Raw genomic sequence first — 13,130 nt, forward strand, 5'->3', positions numbered from 1 at the left:
CGGGCAATGTGGCTGTCACTGCAGTAGGTGACACTGGCAATGTGGCCGTCACTGTAGTAGTTGATACTGGCAATGTGGCTGTCACTGCAGTAGGTGACACTGGCAATGTGGCTGTCACTACATTAGGTGACACTGGCAATGTGGCTGTCACTGCAGTAGGTGACACTGGCAATGTGGCTTTCAGTGCTGTAGGTGACACTGGCAATGTGGCTGTCACTGCTGTAGGTGACACTGGCAATGCGGCTGCACTGCTGTAGGTGACATGGGCAATGTGGCTGTCACTGCAGTAGGTGACACTGGCAATGCGGCTGTCACTGCAGTAGGTGACACTGGCAATGTGGCTGTCACCACAGTAGGTGACACTGGCAATATGGCTGTCACTACAGTGGGTGACACTGGCAATGTGGCTGTCACTGATGTTAAGATACTGTTCTGTGCCTGTCACTGCAGTAGGTGACACTGGCAATGTGGCTGTCACTGCTGTAGGTGACACTGGCAATGTGGCTGTCAGTGCTGTAGGTGACACTGGCAATGTGGCTGTCACTGCTGTAGGTGACACTGGCAATGTGGCTGTCACTGCTGTAGGTGACATGGGCAATGTGGCTGTCACTGCAGTAGGTGACACTGGCAATGTGGCTGTCAGTGCTGTAGGTGACACTGGCAATGTGGCTGTCACTGCTGTAGGTGACACTGGCAATGTGGCTGTCACTGCTGTAGGTGACATGGGCAATGTGGCTGTCACTGCAGTAGGTGACACTGGGAATGTGGCTGTCACTGCAGTACGTGACACTGGCAATGTGGCTGTCACTACAGTAGTTGACACTGGCAATTTGGCTGTCACTACAGTAGGTGACAATGGCAATGTGGCTGTCACTGATGTTAAGATACTGTTCTGTGCCTGTCACTGCAGTAGGTGACACTGGCAATGTGGCTGTCACTGCTGTAGGTGACACTGGCAATGTGGCTGTCACTGCTGTAAGTGACACGGGCAATGTGGCTGTCACTGCAGTAGGTGACACTGGCAATGTGGCCGTCACTGTAGTAGGTGACACTGGCAATGTGGCTGTCACTGCAGTAGGTGACACTGGCAATGTGGCTGTCACTACAGTAGGTGACACTGACAATGTGGCTGTCACTGTAGTAGGTGACACTGGCAATGTGGCTGTAGGTGACACTGGCAATGTGGCAGTCACTGCTGTAGGTGACACTGGCAATGTGACTGTCACTGCTGTAGGTGACATGGGCAATGTGGCTGCCACAGCAGTAGCTGACACTGGCAATGTGGCTGTCACTGCAGTAGGTGACACTGGCAATGTCGCTGTCACTACAGTAGGTGTCACTGGCAATATGGCTATCACTACAGTAGGTGACACTGGCAATGTGGCTGTCACTGATGTTAAGATACTGTTCTGTGCCTGTCACTGCAGTAGGTGACACTGGCAATGTGGCTGTCACTGCAGTAGGTGACACTGGCAATGTGGCTGTCACTGCAATAGGTGACACTGGCAATGTGTCTGTCACTGCTGTAGTTGACACGGGCAATGTGGCTGTCACTGCAGTAGGTGACATTGGTAATGTGGCTGTCAGTGCTGTAGGTGACACTGGCAATGTGGCTGTCACTACAGTAGGTGACACTGGCAATGTGGCTGTCACTGCAGTAGGTGACACTGGCAATGTGGCTGTCACTACAGTAGGTGACACTGGCAATGTGGCTGTCACTGCAGTAGGTGACACTGGCAATGTGGCTTTCACTGATGTAAATATACTGTTCTGTGCCTGTCACTGCAGTAGGTGACACTGGCAATGTGGCTATCACTGCTGTAGGTGACACTGGCAATGTGGCTGTCACTGCTTTAGGTGACACGGGCAATGTGGCTGTCACTGCAGTAGGTGACACTGGCAATGTGGCCGTCACTGTAGTAGTTGATACTGACAATGTGGCTGTCACTGCAGTAGGTGACACTGGCAATGTGGCTGTCACTGCTGTAGGTGACACTGGCAATGTGGCTGTCACTGCTTTAGGTGACACGGGCAATGTGGCTGTCACTGCAGTAGGTGACACTGGCAATGTGGCCGTCACTGTAGTAGTTGATACTGACAATGTGGCTGTCACTGCAGTAGGTGACACTGGCAATGTGGCTGTCACTACAGTAGGTGACACTGGCAATGTGGCTGTCACTGCTGTAGGTGACACTGGCAATGTGGCTGTCACTGCAGTAGGTGACACTGGCAATGTGTTTGTCACTGCAGTAGGTGACACTGGCAATGTGGCTGTCAGTGCTGTAGGTGACACTGGCAATGTGGCTGTCACTGCAGTAGGTGACACTGGTAATGTGGCTGTCAGTGCTGTAGGTGACACTGGCAATGTGGCTGTCACTGCAGTAGGTGACACTGGCAATGTGGCTGTCACTGCTGTAGGTGACACTGGCAATGTGGCTGTCAGTGCTGTAGGTGACACTGGCAATGTTGCTGTCACTGCTATAGGTGACACTGGCAATGTGGCTGTCACTGCTATAGGTGACACTGGCAATGTGGCTGTCACTGCTGTAGGTGACACTGGCAATGTGGCTGTCAGTGCTGTAGGTGACACTGGCAATGTGGCTGTAACTGCTGCAGGTGACACTGGCAATGTGGCTGTCACTGCTATAGGTGACACTGGCAATGTGGCTGTCAGTGCAGTAGGTGACACTGGCAATGTGGCTGTCACTGCAGTAGGTGACACTGGCAATGTGGCTGTCACTACAGTAGGTGACACTGGCAATGTGGCCGTCACTGCTGCAGGTGACACTGGCAATGTGGATGTCACTGCGGTAGGTGACACTGGCAATGTGGCTGTCACTGCAGTAGGTGACACTGGCAATGTGGCTGTCACTGCAGTAGGTGACACTGGCAATGTGGCCGTCACTGCTGCTGGTGACACTGGCAATGTGGCTGTCACTGCAGTAGGTGACACTGGCAATGTGGCTGTCACTGCAGTAGGTGACACTGGCAATGTGGCTGTCACTGCTGTAGGTGACACGGGCAATGGCGCTGTCACTGCAGTAGGTGACAAGGGCAATGTGGCTGTCACTGCAGTAGGTGACATTGGTAATGTGGCTGTCAGTGCTGTAGGTGACACTGGCAATGTGGCTGTCACTACAGTAGGTGACACTGGCAATGTGGCTGTCACTGCAGTAGGTGACACTGGCAATGTGGCTGTCACTACAGTAGGTGACTCTGGCAATGTGGCTGTCACTGCAGTAGGTGACACTGGCAATGTGGCTGTCACTGCTGTAGGTGACACTGGCAATGTGGCTGTCACTGCTGTAGGTGACAATGGCAATGTGGCTGTCACTGCAGTAGGTGACACTGGCAATGTGGCCGTCACTGTAGTAGTTGATACTGGCAATGTGGCTGTCACTGCAGTAGGTGACACTGGCAATGTGGCTGTCACTACATTAGGTGACACTGGCAATGTGGCTGTCACTGCAGTAGGTGACACTGGCAATGTGGCTTTCAGTGCTGTAGGTGACACTGGCAATGTGGCTGTCACTGCTGTAGGTGACACTGGCAATGCGGCTGCACTGCTGTAGGTGACACGGGCAATGTGGCTGTCACTGCAGTAGGTGACACTGGCAATGCGGCTGTCACTGCAGTAGGTGACACTGGCAATGTGGCTGTCACTACAGTAGGTGACACTGGCAATATGGCTGTCACTACTGGGGGTGACACTGGCAATGTGGCTGTCACTGATGTTAAGATACTGTTCTGTGCCTGTCACTGCAGTAGGTGACACTGGCAATGTGGCTGTCACTGCTGTAGGTGACACTGGCAATGTGGCTGTCACTGCTGTAGGTGACAAGGGCAATGTGGCTGTCATGGCAGTAGGTGAAACTGGCAATGTGGCCGTCACTGTAGTAGGTGACACTGGCAATGTGGCTGTCACTGCAGTAGGTGACACTGGCAATGTGGCTGTCAGTGCTGTAGGTGACACTGGCAATGTGGCTGTCACTGCTGTAGGTGACACTGGCAATGTGGCTGTCACTGCTGTAGGTGACATGGGCAATGTGGCTGTCACTGCAGTAGGTGACACTGGGAATGTGGCTGTCACTGCAGTACGTGACACTGGCAATGTGGCTGTCACTACAGTAGTTGACACTGGCAATATGGCTGTCACTACAGTAGGTGACACTGGCAATGTGGCTGTCACTGATGTTAAGATACTGTTCTGTGCCTGTCACTGCAGTAGGTGACACTGGCAATGTGGCTGTCACTGCTGTAGGTGACACTGGCAATGTGGCTGTCACTGCTGTAGGTGACACGGGCAATGTGGCTGTCACTGCAGTAGGTGACACTGGCAATGTGGCCGTCACTGTAGTAGGTGACACTGGCAATGTGGCTGTCACTGCAGTAGGTGACACTGGCAATGTAGCTGTCACTACAGTAGGTGACACTGACAATGTGGCTGTCACTGTAGTAGGTGACACTGGCAATGTGGCTGTCAGTGCTGTAGGTGACACTGGCAATGTGGCTGTCACTGCTGTAGGTGACACTGGCAATGTGACTGTCACTGCTTTAGGTGACATGGGCAATGTGGCTGTCACAGCAGTAGCTGACACTGGCAATGTGGCTGTCACTGCAGTAGGTGACACTGGCAATGTGGCTGTCACTACAGTAGGTGTCACTGGCAATATGGCTATCACTACAATAGGTGACACTGGCATTGTGGCTGTCACTGATGTTAAGATACTGTTCTGTGCCTGTCACTGCAGTAGGTGACACTGGCAATGTGGCTGTCACTGCAGTAGGTGACACTGGCAATGTGGCTGTCAGTGCTGTAGGTGACACTGGCAATGTGGCTGTCACTGCTGTGGATGACACTGGCAATGTGGCTGTCACTGCAGTAGGTGACACTGGCAATGTGGCTGTCACTGCAGTAGGTGACACTGGCAATGTGGCTGTCACTGATGTAAAGATACTGTTCTGTGCCTGTCACTGCTGTGGGTGACACTGGCAATGTGGCTGTCACTGCAGTAGGTGACACTGGCAATGTGGCTGTCACTGCAGTAGGTGACACTGGCAATGTGGCTGTCACTGCTGTAGTTGACACGGGCAATGTGGCTGTCACTGCAGTAGGTGACATTGGTAATGTGGCTGTCAGTGCTGTAGGTGACACTGGCAATGTGGCTGTCACTACAGTAGGTGACACTGGCAATGTGGCTGTCACTGCAGTAGGTGACACTGGCAATGTGGCTGTCACTACAGTAGGTGAAACTGGCAATGTGGCTGTCACTGCAGTAGGTGACACTGCCAATGTGGCTTTCACTGATGTAAAGATACTGTTCTGTGCCTGTCACTGCAGAAGGTGACACTGGCAATGTGGCTGTCACTGCTGTAGGTGAGACTGGCAATGTGGCTGTCACTGCTTTAGGTGACACGGGCAATGTGGCTGTCACTGCAGTAGGTGACACTGGCAATGTGGCCGTCACTGTAGTAGTTGATACTGACAATGTGGCTGTCACTGCAGTACGTGACACTGGCAATGTGGCTGTCACTACAGTAGGTGACACTGGCAATGTGGCTGTCACTGCAGTAGGTGACACTGGCAATGTGGCTGTCACTTCTGTAGGTGACACTGGCAATGTGGCAGTCACTGCTGTAGGTGACACGGGCAATGTGGCTGTCACTGCAGTAGGTGACACTGGCAATGCGGCTGTCACTGCAGTAGGTGACTCTGGCTATGTGGCTGTCACTACAGTAGGTGACACTGGCAATATGGCTGTCACTACAGTAGGTGACACTGGCAATGTGGCTGTCACTGATGTTAAGATACTGTTCTGTGCCTGTCACTGCAGTAGGTGACACTGGCAATGTGACTGTCACTGCTGTAGGTGACACTGGCAATGTGGCTGTCACTGCTGTAGGTGACACGGGCAATGTGGCTGTCATTGCAGTAGGTGACACTGGCAATGTGGCCGTCACTGTAGTAGGTGACACTGGCAATGTGGCTGTCACTGCAGTAGGTGACACTGGCAATGTGGCTGTCAGTGCTGTAGGTGACACTGGCAATGTGGCTGTCACTGCAGTAGGTGAGACTGGCAATGTGGCTGTCACTACAGTAGGTGACACTGGCAATGTGGCTGTCACTACAGTAGGTGACACTGGCAATGTGGCCGTCACTGCTGCAGGTGACACTGGCAATGTGGATGTCACTGCGGTAGGTGACACTGGCAATGTGGCTGTCACTGCAGTAGGTGACACTGGCAATGTGGCTGTCACTGCAGTAGGTGACACTGGCAATGTGGCCGTCACTGCTGCTGGTGACACTGGCAATGTGGCTGTCACTGCAGTAGGTGACACTGGCAATGTGGCTGTCACTGCAGTAGGTGACACTGGCAATGTGGCTGTCACTGCTGTAGGTGACACGGGCAATGGCGCTGTCACTGCAGTAGGTGACAAGGGCAATGTGGCTGTCACTGCAGTAGGTGACATTGGTAATGTGGCTGTCAGTGCTGTAGGTGACACTGGCAATGTGGCTGTCACTACAGTAGGTGACACTGGCAATGTGGCTGTCACTGCAGTAGGTGACACTGGCAATGTGGCTGTCACTACAGTAGGTGACACTGGCAATGTGGCTGTCACTGCAGTAGGTGACACTGGCAATGTGGCTGTCACTGCAGTAGGTGACACTGGCAATGTGGCTGTCAGTGCTGTAGGTGACACTGGCAATGTGGCTGTCACTGCAGTAGGTGACACTGGCAATGTGGCTGTCACTACAGTAGGTGACACTGGCAATGTGGCTGTCACTACAGTAGGTGACACTGGCAATGTGGCCGTCACTGCTGCAGGTGACACTGGCAATGTGGATGTCACTGCGGTAGGTGACACTGGCAATGTGGCTGTCACTGCAGTAGGTGACACTGGCAATGTGGCTGTCACTGCAGTAGGTGACACTGGCAATGTGGCCGTCACTGCTGCTGGTGACACTGGCAATGTGGCTGTCACTGCAGTAGGTGACACTGGCAATGTGGCTGTCACTGCAGTAGGTGACACTGGCAATGTGGCTGTCACTGCTGTAGGTGACACGGGCAATGGCGCTGTCACTGCAGTAGGTGACAAGGGCAATGTGGCTGTCACTGCAGTGGGTGACATTGGTAATGTGGCTGTCAGTGCTGTAGGTGACACTGGCAATGTGGCTGTCACTACAGTAGGTGACACTGGCAATGTGGCTGTCACTGCAGTAGGTGACACTGGCAATGTGGCTGTCACTACAGTAGGTGACACTGGCAATGTGGCTGTCACTGAAGTAGGTGACACTGGCTATGTGGCTGTCACTGCTGTAGGTGACACTGGCAATGTGGCTGTCACTGCTGTAGGTGACACGGGCAATGTGGCTGTCACTGCAGTAGGTGACACTGGCAATGTGGCCGTCACTGTAGTAGTTGATACTGGCAATGTGGCTGTCACTGCAGTAGGTGACACTGGCAATGTGGCTGTCACTACATTAGGTGACACTGGCAATGTGGCTGTCACTGCAGTAGGTGATACTGGCAATGTGGCTTTCAGTGCTGTAGGTGACACTGGCAATGTGGCTGTCACTGCTGTAGGTGACACTGGCAATGCAGCTGCACTGCTGTAGGTGTGTAGGTGACACGGGCAATGTGGCTGTCACTGCAGTAGGTGACACTGGCAATGCGGCTGTCACTGCAGTAGGTGACACTGGCAATGTGGCTGTCACTACAGTAGGTGACACTGGCAATATGGCTGTCACTACAGTGGGTGACACTGGCAATGTGGCTGTCACTGATGTTAAGATACTGTTCTGTGCCTGTCACTGCAGTAGGTGACACTGGCAATGTGGCTGTCACTGCTGTAGGTGACACTGGCAATGTGGCTGTCACTGCTGTAGGTGACACGGGCAATGTGGCTGTCATTGCAGTAGGTGAAACTGGCAATGTGGCCGTCACTGTAGTAGGTGACACTGGCAATGTGGCTGTCACTGCAGTAGGTGACACTGGCAATGTGGCTGTCAGTGCTGTAGGTGACACTGGCAATGTGGCTGTCACTGCTGTAGGTGACATGGGCAATGTGGCTGTTACTGCAGTAGGTGACACTGGGAATGTGGCTGTCACTGCAGTACGTGACACTGGCAATGTGGCTGTCACTACAGTAGTTGACACTGGCAATATGGCTGTCACTACAGTAGGTGACACTGGCAATGTGGCTGTCACTGATGTTAAGATACTGTTCTGTGCCTGTCACTGCAGTAGGTGACACTGGCAATGTGGCTGTCACTGCTGTAGGTGACACTGGCAATGTGGCTGTCACTGCTGTAGGTGACACGGGCAATGTGGCTGTCACTGCAGTAGGTGACACTGGCAATGTGGCTGTCACTGCAGTAGGTGACACTGACAATGTGGCTGTCACTGTAGTAGGTGACACTGGCAATGTGGCTGTCAGTGCTGTAGGTGACACTGGCAATGTGGCTGTCACTGCTGTAGGTGACACTGGCAATGTGACTGTCACTGCTGTAGGTGACATGGGCAATGTGGCTGTCACAGCAGTAGCTGACACTGGCAATGTGGCTGTCACTGCAGTAGGTGACACTGGCAATGTGGCTGTCACTACAGTAGGTGTCACTGGCAATATGGCTATCACTACAGTAGGTGACACTGGCATTGTGGCTGTCACTGATGTTACGATATTGTTCTGTGCCTGTCACTGCAGTAGGTGACACTGGCAATGTGGCTGTCACTGCAGTAGGTGACACTGGCAATGTGGCTGTCAGTGCTGTAGGTGACACTGGCAATGTGGCTGTCACTGCTGTGGGTGACACTGGCAATGTGGCTGTCACTGCAGTAGGTGACACTGGCAATGTGGCTGTCACTGCAGTAGGTGACACTGGCAATGTGGCTGTCACTGATGTAAAGATACTGTTCTGTGCCTGTCACTGCTGTGGGTGACACTGGCAATGTGGCTGTCACTGCAGTAGGTGACACTGGCAATGTGGCTGTCACTGCAGTAGGTGACACTGGCAATGTGGCTGTCACTGCTGTAGTTGACACGGGCAATGTGGCTGTCACTGCAGTAGGTGACATTGGTAATGTGGCTGTCAGTGCTGTAGGTGCAACTGGCAATGTGGCTGTCACTACAGTAGGTGACACTGGCAATGTGGCTGTCACTGCAGTAGGTGACACTGGCAATGTGGCTGTCACTACAGTAGGTGACACTGGCAATGTGGCTGTCACTGCAGTAGGTGACACTGGCAATGTGGCTGTCACTACAGTAGGTGACACTGGCAATGTGGCTGTCACTACAGTAGGTGACACTGGCAATGTGGCCGTCACTGCTGCAGGTGACACTGGCAATGTGGATGTCACTGCGGTAGGTGACACTGGCAATGTGGCTGTCACTGCAGTAGGTGACACTGGCAATGTGGCCGTCACTGCTGCTGGTGACACTGGCAATGTGGCTGTCACTGCAGTAGGTGACACTGGCAATGTGGCTGTCACTGCAGTAGGTGACACTGGCAATGTGGCTGTCACTGCTGTAGGTGACACGGGCAATGGCGCTGTCACTGCAGTAGGTGACAAGGGCAATGTGGCTGTCACTGCAGTAAGTGACATTGGTAATGTGGCTGTCAGTGCTGTAGGTGACACTGGCAATGTGGCTGTCACTACAGTAGGTGACACTGGCAATGTGGCTGTCACTGCAGTAGGTGACACTGGCAATGTGGCTGTCACTACAGTAGGTGACACTGGCAATGTGGCTGTCACTGAAGTAGGTGACACTGGCAATGTGGCTGTCACTGCTGTAGGTGACACTGGCAATGTGGCTGTCACTGCTGTAGGTGACACGGGCAATGTGGCTGTCACTGCAGTAGGTGACACTGGCAATGTGGCCGTCACTGTAGTAGTTGATACTGGCAATGTGGCTGTCACTGCAGTAGGTGACACTGGCAATGTGGCTGTCACTACATTAGGTGACACTGGCAATGTGGCTGTCACTGCAGTAGGTGACACTGGCAATGTGGCTTTCAGTGCTGTAGGTGACACTGGCAATGTGGCTGTCACTGCTGTAGGTGACACTGGCAATGCGGCTGCACTGCTGTAGGTGACATGGGCAATGTGCCTGTCACTGCAGTAGGTGACACTGGCAATGCGGCTGTCACTGCAGTAGGTGACACTGGCAATGTGGCTGTCACTACAGTAGGTGACACTGGCAATATGGCTGTCACTACAGTGGGTGACACTGGCAATGTGGCTGTCACTGATGTTAAGATACTGTTCTGTGCCTGTCACTGAAGTAGGTGACACTGGCAATGTGGCTGTCACTGCTGTAGGTGACACTGGCAATGTGGCTGTCACTGCTGTAGGTGACACGGGCAATGTGGCTGTCATTGCAGTAGGTGAAACTGGCAATGTGGCCGTTACTGTAGTAGGTGACACTGGCAATGTGGCTGTCACTGCAGTAGGTGACACTGGCAATGTGGCTGTCAGTGCTGTAGGTGACACTGGCAATGTGGCTGTCACTGCTGTAGGTGACATGGGCAATGTGGCTGTCACTGCAGTAGGTGACACTGGGAATGTGGCTGTCACTGCAGTACGTGACACTGGCAATGTGGCTGTCACTACAGTAGTTGACACTGGCAATATGGCTGTCACTACAGTAGGTGACACTGGCAATGTGGCTGTCACTGATGTTAAGATACTGTTCTGTGCCTGTCACTGCAGTAGGTGACACTGGCAATGTGGCTGTCACTGCTGTAGGTGACACTGGCAATGTGGCTGTCACTGCTGTAGGTGACACGGGCAATGTGGCTGTCACTGCAGTAGGTGACACTGGCAATGTGGCCGTCACTGTAGTAGGTGACACTGGCAATGTGGCTGTCACTGCAGTAGGTGACACTGGCAATGTGGCTGTCACTACAGTAGGTGACACTGACAATGTGGCTGTCACTGTAGTAGGTGACACTGGCAATGTGGCTGTCAGTGCTGTAGGTGACACTGGCAATGTGGCTGTCACTGCTGTAGGTGACACTGGCAATGTGACTGTCACTGCTGTAGGTGACATGGGCAATGTGGCTGTCACAGCAGTAGCTGACACTGGCAATGTGGCTGTCACTGCAGTAGGTGACACTGGCAATGTGGCTGTCACTACAGTAGGTGTCACTGGCAATATGGCTATCACTACAGTAGGTGACACTGCCATTGTGGCTGTCACTGATGTTACGATACTGTTCTGTGCCTGTCACTGCAGTAGGTGACACTGGCAATGTGGCTGTCACTGCAGTAGGTGACACTGGCAATGTGGCTGTCAGTGATGTAGGTGACACTGGCAATGTGGCTGTCACTGCTGTGGGTGACACTGGCAATGTGGCTGTCACTGCAGTAGCTGACACTGGCAATGTGGCTGTCACTGCAGTAGGTGACACTGGCAATGTGGCTGTCACTGATGTAAAGATACTGTTCTGTGCCTGTCACTGCTGTGGGTGACACTGGCAATGTGGCTGTCACTGCAGTAGGTGACACTGGCAATGTGGCTGTCACTGCAGTAGGTGACACTGGCAATGTGGCTGTCACTGCTGTAGTTGACACGGGCAATGTGGCTGTCACTGCAGTAGGTGACATTGGTAATGTGGCTGTCAGTGCTGTAGGTGACACTGGCAATGTGGCTGTCACTACAGTAGGTGACACTGGCAATGTGGCTGTCACTGCAGTAGGTGACACTGGCAATGTGGCTGTCACTACAGTAGGTGACACTGGCAATGTGGCTGTCACTGCAGTAGGTGACACTGGCAATGTGGCTTTCACTGATGTAAAGATACTGTTCTGTGCCTGTCACTGCAGTAGGTGACACTGGCAATGTGGCTGTCACTGCTGTAGGTGACACTGGCAATGTGGCTGTCACTGCTTTAGGTGACACGGGCAATGTGGCTGTCACTGCAGTAGGTGACACTGGCAATGTGGCCGTCACTGTAGTAGTTGATACTGACAATGTGGCTGTCACTGCAGTAGGTGACACTGGCAATGTGGCTGTCACTACAGTAGGTGACACTGGCAATGTGGCTGTCACTGCAGTAGGTGACACAGGCAATGTGGCTGTCACTGCAGTAGGTGACACTGGCAATGCGGCTGTCACTGCTGTAGGTGACACGGGCAATGTGGCTGTCACTGCTGTAGGTGACACTGGCAATGTGGCTGTCACTGCTGTAGGTGACACGGGCAATGTGGCTGTCACTGCAGTAGGTGACACTGGCAATGTGGCCGTCACTGTAGTAGGTGACACTGGCAATGTGGCTGTCACTGCAGTAGGTGACACTGGCAATGTGGCTGTCACTACAGTAGTTGACACTGACAATGTGGCTGTCACTGTAGTAGGTGACACTGGCAATGTGGCTGTCAGTGCTGTAGGTGACACTGGCAATGTGGCTGTCACTGCTGTAGGTGACACTGGCAATGTGACTGTCACTGCTGTAGGTGACATGGGCAATGTGGCTGTCACAGCAGCAGCTGACACTGGCAATGTGGCTGTCACTGCAGTAGGTGACACTGGCAATGTGGCTGTCACTACAGTAGGTGTCACTGGCAATATGGCTATCACTACAGTAGGTGACACTGGCAATGTGGCTGTCACTGATGTTAAGATACTGTTCTGTGCCTGTCAGTGCAGTAGGTGACACTGGCAATGTGGCTGTCACTGCAGTAGGTGACACTGGCAATGTGGCTGTCAGTGCTGTAGGTGACACTGGCAATGTGGCTGTCACTGCTGTGGGTGACACTGGCAATGTGGCTGTCACTGCAGTAGGTGACACTGGCAATGTGGCTGTCACTGCAGTAGGTGACACTGGCAATGTGGCTGTCACTGCTGTAGTTGACACGGGCAATGTGGCTGTCACTGCAGTAGGTGACATTGGTAATGTGGCTGTCAGTGCTGTAGGTGACACTGGCAATGTGGCTGTCACTACAGTAGGTGACACTGGCAATGTGGCTGTCACTGCAGTAGGTGACACTGGCAATGTGGCTGTCACTACAGTAGGTGACAGTGGCAATGTGGCTGTCACTGCAGTAGGTGACACTGGCAATGTGGCTTTCACTGATGTAAAGATACTGTTCTGTGCCTGTCACTGCAGTAGGTGACACTGGCAATGT

This window comes from Phyllobates terribilis, unplaced genomic scaffold (genome assembly GCF_046119375.1).
Source record: "Phyllobates terribilis strain yellow unplaced genomic scaffold, ASM4611937v1 Scaffold_5__5_contigs__length_657084704, whole genome shotgun sequence".
Taxonomy (NCBI): domain Eukaryota; kingdom Metazoa; phylum Chordata; class Amphibia; order Anura; family Dendrobatidae; genus Phyllobates; species Phyllobates terribilis.